This window comes from Saccostrea echinata, unplaced genomic scaffold, assembly GCF_033153115.1.
Source record: "Saccostrea echinata isolate AGI-Se365-2 ecotype Australia unplaced genomic scaffold, CSIRO_AGI_Sech_v1 ptg000029l, whole genome shotgun sequence".
NCBI lineage: Eukaryota > Metazoa > Mollusca > Bivalvia > Ostreida > Ostreidae > Saccostrea > Saccostrea echinata.
This window is the reverse complement of record NW_026889778.1, coordinates 21,986,674-21,998,129: the sequence shown is the minus strand read 5'-3', so window position 1 is coordinate 21,998,129 and position 11,456 is coordinate 21,986,674.

The window sequence follows — 11,456 nt, the reverse complement described above, 5'->3', positions numbered from 1 at the left end:
ATAATGATTTAAATAAGAGAATCCATGATTGTACTAAAAAAGATAAATCACACGATCTTATCAAGCCGTCTTTGGGAAAACCATACAAATCAGTATCACTTTAAAAAAAATCCCCAAACTGACTTTTGAGAACAATTCAGCATATATCATTACTTGAAAATTACAATATTTAAAGTGCCAAAAAATGAATTTTTTAGCAAATTGTTATGCATACATAACTTATCTGGCGGCCGCCAGAAAATTATTTGGCGGCCGCCAGATAACTTTCTGCGGCCGCCAGTTATTTTTCTGGCGGCCGCCAGATAAAATATTTTTCTACCTGGCACCTATCGGCTTCCGTATATATATGTATATATGAAAATTATCCAAAAGCTAAATAAAAGTCATTAACAGTGATAGTTTGATCTATCTCCACTTGATGCAAAGGAAATGGGCGAACAAGGCGATCGAAATGCCTATAGTGCGACAAACATAAAGGTGAAACATTAAATCTCAACTATAACAAAATTTGCTTTCATATTTCATCTAATATTAAAGCATACTTTATCGAAAATCTCCACGATTTGCAAAAATCTCCCAAACTTTAAGATTCAAACTATTTGTTTATGAAATAGCAAATACACACCAAAGAGGGCAAAAAGGATCATTTTCTCATACTATAACGCATTGTTTCGATATGAGTGGGTCTTCGCTCCATTTTTCCCCCCTTTTTTTTTCTTTTTTTTGTTTGAAGTCAGTGATTATAAGGTCTTCATATAAGGGTTATAAAGGAGGTATACATATTCCTACTCTTCCAGATCGGGTTTCCTTGAAGATATTGTCGAATCCTTATTATTCGTAGGGAATCAATTGATCTCATAGGTCATCCTTGCCCATGAATAAATATCCCCAGGGAAAAACCTCTGAAAGTATCGATACATTGATTTTTTTTTTGTATATAAAAGTTACCCACGAAATAACGTCCCCATGAACCCATCAAAATTTCGATTGCCCATAAAAATTAACCCCTACGAAATACATCGATTCCACAGTTTATGACAAATTCATGATCATTTAGGTCAACACACATGTAACAAATTACATGCATTTTACAGAATAAAGCAACGCACAGACCTAGACTCCAAATGGGTATTAATGAAAGAGTACAGCTATAACAATAATTGATCCCCCCCCCACCTTATATTTTGATTTCACAAACGTGGATGATTTGTTGAACGTTAAAGATATACACGCTATGACTTGCGTCAGTTAAAAATAAAGCTGGATATTTATTTTTATTTTTTTTTTTTACTAAGTAAAGTTACGAAAATATTGTAAATTGTACAATTGGAAATGAACGTATTATAAAGATCTCAAATTATGATTATTTATTATCCTACTAGGATAGTAATGTCTATATTTAAATTCATGCATCATGTGACACCGTCCTACTTTTAGATTGATAAACAAAAATGGCGTCAAGAAAACGAGGCAGGCCGTTTGGTATACAAAATAACTTTTGACATGGATGACATACGTTTTATGCTTGAAGATACTTATCTTTGAAAACAACCAGTAATAACCATCTACTCTGTAATGACAGATATTAACTTTTATTCAAAATCGTAGTCAAAATGCAACGTACCTCGTTGTCTATGATTTCCCGCAGACATGCGTGTCTATATACCGTTTACCACTTCCATCATCAATATTCATGAATAGGCTGAATTCTTAATTGCAGATCTTGCTTAATTGTTTTTTAATTACAACGATTTATTTAGTAAAACTTTGTGGAAAGTAATTATTTTTTATTACACATCATGCTTCTCAAATCTTTTAATCATTTTGTTTCACATAAAAAATCGCATTTATATAGCGTGTATATCTTTAAATTAAGTTAACCGTGACCTTTAAAAATGTTTTATGGAGAGAATCCCCCCTGATATACATATAATGGTTTTATAGTAAATTTCTTTAATAAATACGTGTTTAAACACTGATGTTGTACCTTATGACGAAGGCTTAAGGTCCTCAAATGCAAGTCAAACTTCAAGGTCAAGAGATCAAAGATTACCAAAAGAAAAGACTAAAAATTACTAAACTACTAAAAATTAAGCTTTTTTAAAAAGTGGGTCAAATTCGAAGGTCAAGGTCAGGGTCAAAATTGATGATACCTAAAGGAAAGCCTTGTCAAAAGAAATACACATGTGAAATATAAAAGCCATAGTAAAAACTGTTCAAAAGTTGTGACCAAGGTTTAAGTTTTTTCAAGATCAAGGTAAAAAGGTAAATATTGTTGATATCCATAAGAATGTTTTGTCACAGGGAGTGGAATTACGAAAGCCCAGAAGGCTCATTCGAGATTCGAGTTTCGAAATACGAGATTCGAAATTCGAGATTCGAAATTCGACTTTCGAGATTCAAGATCCAAACTAACCAATCAAAAGGCGGATTCAATATTTGATTACTCCCCTTTATTAAGTTTTTACTATCAAGAAATCACTGGATATATTTATAGCAAATGAGTCATTTGCTTAAATAATAATGCAAGAAAAAAATGTTATATGTATCAAAACAAAATGAAAATGAATTTTGGGTAACGTTTGGAAATATATATAGATAATCTTATTTTCCTTTTTAAACAAAACAATGGATACATATATAGAATATTATATGGTCTTATCGCTGAATTGCGGAATTATTAGGTCGATAAATCATTTAATAAGCGAATTGATGAGGGAGAAAATTATTATTGATATGAAATACTAAGGATCGTCTTTACACTGTACAGTAATTTAATTAAGGATACATTTCATTACATTTAAAGGGGCATCTGTGCAATTAGACTGATCAGCTACTTTTTGATATGGAATAAAATAAATTGCAGTCTGTATTGTATATATAATTTTTAATTAATTCAAGTATCCAAAGCCTTTAACCAGGATAATTAATTTGATTTTTTGTATTTCTCTTATCGGGAAACAGTGGTGTATATTCCCTTCTGCTAATGTGTAGGCTAATGTGAAATCACAGATTTCACCTAAAGCGCATCATTGCCGAATTGCGGATAGGCAAGGAGGGAGTCGCCCCCTCTCAATAGAGGGGGGGGGGGGGAGGCGTCGAAAAACACTTTCTGCAATCTTGGAGACTTCTATTATTGTCATTTTTCCAGTGAATATAAATATAAATCATTTAAACATATTCTTATGATACAGAAATTAAAATCTTCAGGACCACTCTTAATAAAATTGAGAAATTTCAAAATCCTTACACAGTGCTTGGAAATTATGGAAATTGTTTGACTTCCTACTAACCCAAACATATTTCCTAATTTCTATTCCCTGTCCTAATCGTAGACTCCTATAAAAATATATACAAACAATATATCAATTATCTAATATTCTGATCATAAAAATATTACAAATTATCTGTCTTCCCTTTTACAATTAATTATCATATTTATCAATTTTAACTTGATATGATAAAATGATGATATTCTATATAAGGGAGTTAACTCTTACAACATAATTACTCTTAACAGTCTTGTGAAGAGTTATTTTTCTTTTATGTTTCTTTACAAATCATAAAAATATATATACAGACAGACATACCAATTTATGGAACTGAACTTTCTCCAATTTCAATTATTTATATGGTTTACTTATGGTGTTACATTTTCAGGAACTGTCTTAGGTCTTCAGAAACAAATTAAAGTTAGCAGCAATATAAATTATGTCTTATCCATTTGAAATCTTGAGCTAAATCTGAATAAAACTCAGTACCCCACAAATACCAAACTTTCAACCAATGAAATCTATCCATTTCAAAATCTGACCAATAGATGTGTGTGTAGTCATGTAAAAGTATATGTACAGGTGTGGATCCAAATGGGTGTATAGCTATGTCACTAAATACCCATGTTAGTAAAGAACGAACAGAATGAAACTTTAATAGAAAACTTATCATTTATAACATTTATAACATATTTAATAGTTTATTTAGTTTATTTGATTTATATTTGATATTTATTTCATTTAAAATCATTTCAACTTTTATTATTTTAATAAAAGTACCTCTACTACACATGTATAAATAAATATTTTTTTTTTACATCAAGAAAATGATGTGCACATGTAGGCTACAGCCTTTTAGCCTATATGGAATATACACCATGGAAAGTGAACGCGATTTTCCTTTATCACTACTACGATGTCTTTGAGGATTTCCTGTGAACACTAGAAAAGCATACATGAACTAAGTAATTTTAATACGTATACTCCTTTAGGCTATACGATTTTTTCAGTACTAAAGCTGTATAGAGGGTCCAATGTTTTGTTAAAATTATTAATTTTTTATCATTATTAAATACTTTTATATCTTTTTTCCTATGGCAATTACATTATGTATTGAAACTTGTGTATTGATTGGTTATGTATCTTGCGAGACCCGGGCGGTTTCCTTATAAATAATTATCGAACATACAATTATTTTACCCATGCATCGCAAGATTGACACTAAATGTTGTTAACCGAACATCTGTCTACCGTTGTAATAAAATAAACAACATAGCCATAGGACCCTGGGCACATGTCTCCCCCCCCCCCCATCCCCTTATATTTCTTACCGATATAATAAACTATAGAAAGCATAGCAACTTTATGCTTGTGTCCTTTCAAAAATAACGTCTTATAACCGTTAGAACCCCCTTTTGTTTTTTTTTTTTTTTTTTTTTGGGGGGGGGGTTGCTTTGCAGAAAAGAGAGAAATCATTATCTTTATATTAAACATGTATATTTCATCCATCTGTACCTAAGGAGCTGTCTCTTGGTTTCAAAAACTTGGTCAATTGTCACTTTCTAATGCCTTGTCACAAACTATATCCACTTTGAAATCCGTATTACTATTTATTATTAATCACTAGTCACTTGTTTAATTACACTACTAATTCTCATCGATTACAACCCCCCCCCCTTTGCTCTTTGAATCCGATTTACAATATTTATTATTATGACATTAAACCTGTAAACAAAGTAGATAATACGATATAGATAATTTTGATATAAATCTATTATAATATTTCAGAAGTTATAATATAAATTTAAGCATACTTTGCACACCAAAAACCAATATTTTTTTCTAATTTCGTTCTGATATATATAACACTCTTTCTTGCATTGTAATATAATCAAATGACCTCTTCGGCTTGAATATATTCAACGATTTCTTGACGGTCAAAACTTAGCAAAGGGGAGTAATTGAATCTTAAACCGCCTTTTGATTGGATAGTTTGAATGTTGAATCTCGAAAATCGAATTTCGAATCTCGAATTTCGAATCTCGTATTTCGAAACTCGAATCTCGAATGAGCCTTCTGGGCTTTCGTAGTGGAATACACCTGTGAAATAAGAAAATTCTAGTACTAACTGTTGAAAAATTATGGCCAAGGTTTAAGTTTTTCTTTTAAAAATATGTCAGACTCTTAGGTCTGGTAAAAAGGTAAATAATACTTATACCCAAGGAAAGGTCTTGTCATAGTTTTGTTTGTGTGTTTGTTGTTTAACGTCCCTCTAGAGAATTTTTCACTCATATGGAGACACCGTCACTTGCCGGTGGAGGGCTACAAATTTTGACCTATGCTCGGCACTTAGGGCCATGGAGCAGTGAGGGGTCTTTTTCGTGCCAGCACCTACTGCGACGCGGGACCTCGGTTTATACGGTCTCATCCGAAGGACCGGTCTGCACGTCCCGCAGTGGGATTCGAACCCGCGACGTAAGGATCAACTCCTTACTCAGCGACTCTAGAGCAGACGCTCTAACCACTGCGCCACGCGGGCGACTCTTGTCATAGTAAATTCACATGTTAAGAATGAAATATCTATCCCTGTTTAAAAATTATGGCCAAGGTTGAAGTTTGTTAATTCTTTTGCAAGTGGGTCAAGCTCCACGGTCAAGGTCAAGAAGTCAAATATTGGTACTAAAAGAAATTTTCTCTCACAAAGAATACATAAGTTAAATAGGAAACCATGTCTTTAACCAAACAAAAGTTCTGGGCAAGTTTATTTTTTTTTTTGCGGACAAACAGACAAACGGACGGACACATATTGAAAAAACTATATTCCCCCGAATCCTAGATTGCGGGGGCATAAAGAATACACAAAAAAAACACTTTTTTAATTATATAATGTTAAGGTACATGTATCTATAACTTATTCAATATTTTTTAACAATAAGAAAGGAGAATTTCACTTGTTTTATGGGAGTAAAATACAAACAGTATTTTGATTAGAGCCATATTGTTGATTAGAAAATACAGCTGACTAAATGTGCAATAGTAAATTTTGGGGATACAGTTAGTGATTTTAAACTGTTATCAAAGCTTACAGAATGAAGTGGGTGATTGTTTTATATTTCTGGATTTACCAGCTCGAAAAACTTCCGTAATTCAACATGGATATAATACCCTAGCGACAGCTGATGTTTGGAGTAAATCCATATCCTTATGCTTGTATATAAATGATAGTTGACGAAACAAAATATTCAAAAAAGTTAACCGCTTGAGAGGGTAAGTGACGATTTTCTATTTTAGAATACTTTGGTGAATTGAACAACAATAATGAAATCGTTTTCATATGCAACATTTTATTTATTTATTTATTCATTTATCTATTTATTTTTGCATAAATTTAAGGAAAATGTTTTTTATAACCTTTATCAATAAGGCAGAAAAACGTTATAGTTCATGTAATAAGGTCCATGCCCCCCCTCCCCCTTTTTTTCGGGGGGGGGGGGGTAAAACAAGTTTTAAAAGTTGTAAGGATAAATTTTTTATACCCTTCGCTATGGAAAAAAATGGGGGCATGTTGTTTTGAATTGTCTGACTCTTAAGTGATATTTTGTATAATTAAGCTTAAAATCTGCATTTGTAAACAACCTGGGGATTGTTATGTTTTCCTTAAAGTGAAGAAGGTGAAGATAACGAAAAGTGATCGATCTCAAAAACTCCATAAACAATTTTCTTCACATACAAATATGTGAAAGGGGCTTACAACATTGACAAATGGAAATTTTGCAGGTGGGGTCAGGTGCCTAGGAGGAGTAAGCATCACCTGTTGACCGGTCTCACCCGCTGTAAGCCCTAGTTATTGATCAGGTAGACGGAATATTCCGTCTCAAATTCAATATAAAAGAAAAAGGCCTAAAAATGGTATGAAACGAGTCAGCCAAAATATGACCCAATGATAGGTGATATTTGCTAACAAGATCATTATAACGACCAAAGAAATTACGACATGCGGACTTTAAACGAGGTTGTTAAAATCTCTAAATTATTAACGTATCAGAGAGTAGCATGCCTCGCTCTAAAAATTGATTGTACTCAAAGAAAGCTCTTGAGTAGCGAATAAGTTGGGAGACATAAAGACCATAAGCAGGTGAAAGTGAAATATTGCTACATAAATAAGGAAAGTTGACGATGGAAAAGCTGAATTCATCTCGTTTTTCATACAATGTAGTTGTTAGTTGGCCCTTATCGTCTATAGTCAGTAATATGAAACAGATGTAGCAGTCTCTGTGATGTCTTTTATTTCAAGTTTCCTGGGATATGTAGATTCTACATTTGAATGAAAATAACTATAGTTAATTGATAAATCATCGTCGATTATATCTGGATGTGGAACTTAAGGCCTCAACAAGTGATTTCTTCTTGTGTAGAGGTTTTTGTACGATTTGACCATTGCCAATATATTTGAATTGAAAGTGAAAATTCTTGGCTGGTGGGGCATTAAATGCTATTTGTTCATAAAATAAGGTCTCTGACATTGTTAAAAAATAAATCTCATTTTCTAATTTTTTTCCAGTTTGTAATAATGTCAGACGACATATAATACATTATGTTTTGAAGTAAAATTCCGTTCTTTTAAAAAAAAAAAACTTTTAATATTGTAAATACCACGTCAAAATTAGAATAAAGAAGCCAATTAGGTCTAAACGATTAACTGAGCCAAACTAGTTCTTGATTATTTTTTAGATTTTTTTATAAGAATCATTTATTTTTTTGTAAAAGTCATTGAAAAATTATGAACCGGTCCCGTGTTTCAGCCTCACTCTTCCTATAATTGCACATCATTTCATTGATTTACATATTATTATAAGCCAAGGTTCTTCTGAGCAAGAAAAAATATTCGAAAGAGTTTTACGCTTCGAGAGCATATATCTTTTAATTTAAGTATTCCCATTCTTCTTTTCCATGTATCCTTAACTAATAACCACTAATATTTATGTATTCTTTTTAAAAGATTTATTGGGGGGGGGGGGGGTTACAAATATTGAACCTATACAACTTCGCTAGATTCCTTGACATTTCTCCGAATGAAGTATATTCAGCTTTATAGTAACTCTTCACAAATTACATTTTTAGATTTCTACATGAAAGATGAACTCCGCAACATTTCGAGCTTTTTTGTTACTATGTTCCCTTTTAATTGGAGGACAGTTCGAAGCAAATCCGGAAAGTAAAATGTTACAAACACGAGGGATTGAATCGCAAAGTATGTACAGTTATCTTTAACAAAGCATCTCATCTGCATTACTTATTTAAAGAAATTGTTTAAAAATGTAATTTTCAGTTTCTCTTTCTATTAGTTTAATTATTAATTAACTAGAATCTAAAAGTGTGAGTCTCTATGTGCGAGTGCGACGTGTGTGCATATAAGTATATTCGAAATATCATTCTGATGATTTTTTTGTTTTTTGTCGTATCTTTAACTTTTAACGTTAACTTTTATCGTTATCCTTTATTGTCCAATTGCGGTATATAATACACATAAGGTGGGGTTTAGAATAAAGAGACCAGTAGAAGAACATCTCTCTGATATATAGCTTGCAAAAACATGATAGGTAATATAATAGTTGCCTTGGAAATTTGTCTCGAAGTAGGGAACCCCCATTTGTTTACAAAGGACAAGATAGGCTAATTTTGGTCCCTGGTTTGGGGTGTCTTTTAGAATGATGCAACAGTTTATCAATAAAAACCTCTTGTCACCCCTGCCACAAAATGAGTATTTGTTATAAGTTACAGGTAACACAGAGGTCACAGGAAGGTCAGAAAATACGTCAATTTCCGAATTTTTTTCATTTTTACGCAAATTTCCATCGATTTTGCAGCATATTTTGTTACAGAAAACATAGAGCACAAGCTTGCCTACATGTATCTACCAAATTTATATACTTCATACACTAGTATCACATGCATCTCGTGAATAAAAATCTCAGATAGGCAAGCTTGTGCTCTATGTTTTTCGAAGTGAAAAGTATCTCAAATTTGACAACATTCCACCAGAATTGAGGAAATTCGGAAAAATGTCCTACTTCTGCACCCTCTTGTCACCTCCCTGTAAGCTTTGAATCAAAATTAGTGCTGGTTTCAGAACAAGCATCATTTTAAGTTCTTAACTAGAAACTATCATGCTTTTAACTGTGTTCTGATTTTTACATCATATAAGTGGCAAGATTCGGCCGTTACTATACCTTGTCCTTTGCTTCTCACCATGTGTATTTTTATTATTTCAGTCGTACATGACCAATCTCTTAACGTGAGGAAAAGTACTATCTGTTTGCAAAAAAGAAAAAGATATATGGGAAACACATTTTTTTAAAAAAAATATAGGTTCATAATATTTTACTTAAAGGGGGGAGGGGGGGGGGGCACACTCAGGTGCATGTGGATAGAGTAAACCTTAGATATTCAAAAAACTTTTATTTCAATTCAGCTTGAATATTACAATTAAATGTTTAAAGAGAAAATTATATCGTGTTTCTGACCAAGTGAAATTTTCAGTGTATATTTACCTTCTAAGTTATATATATATACGAGGGCCGTTCAAAAATTACGCGGACTCTTCTATTATTTACTCTTACAGACGTCATATAGAATTGAAATTTCACAGGAACATTTTTCTTAAAAATTCCAATAAATTCTTGGTAATTTTTTTTTAAATTTTATTTAATATCTCATAAAATTATTGCCGTTTTGATACTGCTGATGGTGATATACGGAGCACGGCAAAAATGTTGAAAAACAAACATGCGGTATCCAAAATTTTATTCATTTATTTTCCATATTGCAAGATATTATTTATCAATTTTCTCTAAAATTTATTTTTATTTTCTTAATATTAATTATTTAGATTTCTGGCGTAATATTTAAAGTACTAACAGAAATATTGTAATTTTTCTCCGATGTAACACCTACGAAATCAACTGCAAAAAATGACGTCTCGTGATTTGACGGAGCAGCGCACTTTCATCAAATCATAAATCATGCTGGGAAAACGCCAATAGAGGCCCAAAATAATCTTTATGAAACATGTAGTAAACCAGCGGAATATCCGACACATCTCTAAAAAAACGTAAAAAAGAATTTTAGACTGTTAGACCTTTGTTAAAAGGCAATCCGTGAGGGATAAATGAAGTTCATCGACAAAACACTGATCTGGGCTGTTACGAATATGTGATTGAGATCGACTGACGCCAAACTTTACCTCAGAAATATCTGCAGTTTTGGGGTTTAACACAAACCAAAACACACGATTATAGTTTAATATTTTTTAAGCTGAATCGGAAATGATATATGGATGTTTATTCTGAGTAGATAAGATAATCCAAACTATACAGTATCAAATACTAGGGGAAAATATTGAGGAAATGAAAGCTCCCATTGTTTAAAATGCCAGTGACGTTGAAAGTTTTACTGCGCCGTGACATCATGAGAGGTCCTGTTAAATCACTTGAAATTGATACCAATTTACAATATTTTGATATGAATTTTTAATGATCATATATGAAAAGATTCTTTTATATTATTTATGACTTTTTGCTTGATTATGTCGTCAAATATACTTTCTGTGCAACAAGTCCGCGTAAATTTTGAACGGCCCTCGTATATCAGGGATGGGCACGATTACTGAAAAATGTAATCGATTAATAATCGATTACTTAGAGGAATTTTGTGTAATCGATTATTAATCGATTACACTCATTTTTGCCCTGTAATCGATTGTAATCAATTACTTTGGAAGATGTAATCGATTAATAATCGATTACTTCCAGATTTTTATCCCTTCAAATATCAAAGCAATATTTAAATGGTAAATGCTGATGTTATCCACTGAAGTTTGAATGTGTTCCTGCAGTTTCAGTGCAGATTCTTTTAAGGTTTTATTCTTGCTAACATTCTCACTAAATGCCCAAATGAGGGATTCTCTACCATGGAAAGTGGAGACATGATTCCTACAATAAAATATGCCAAGGAATTAATTATTCCATTCAACCTTGGATCTGAACTTCCATATTTATTGACTTGTTGCAAAGATTATTTAATATTTTATTGTGAATTACTTCATTAGAAGTATTTGGGCTGCCCATATGTTGACAGTACACATTAAACATTCCTGTATGTGTCGTTTTCAATAAAATAAGTAAA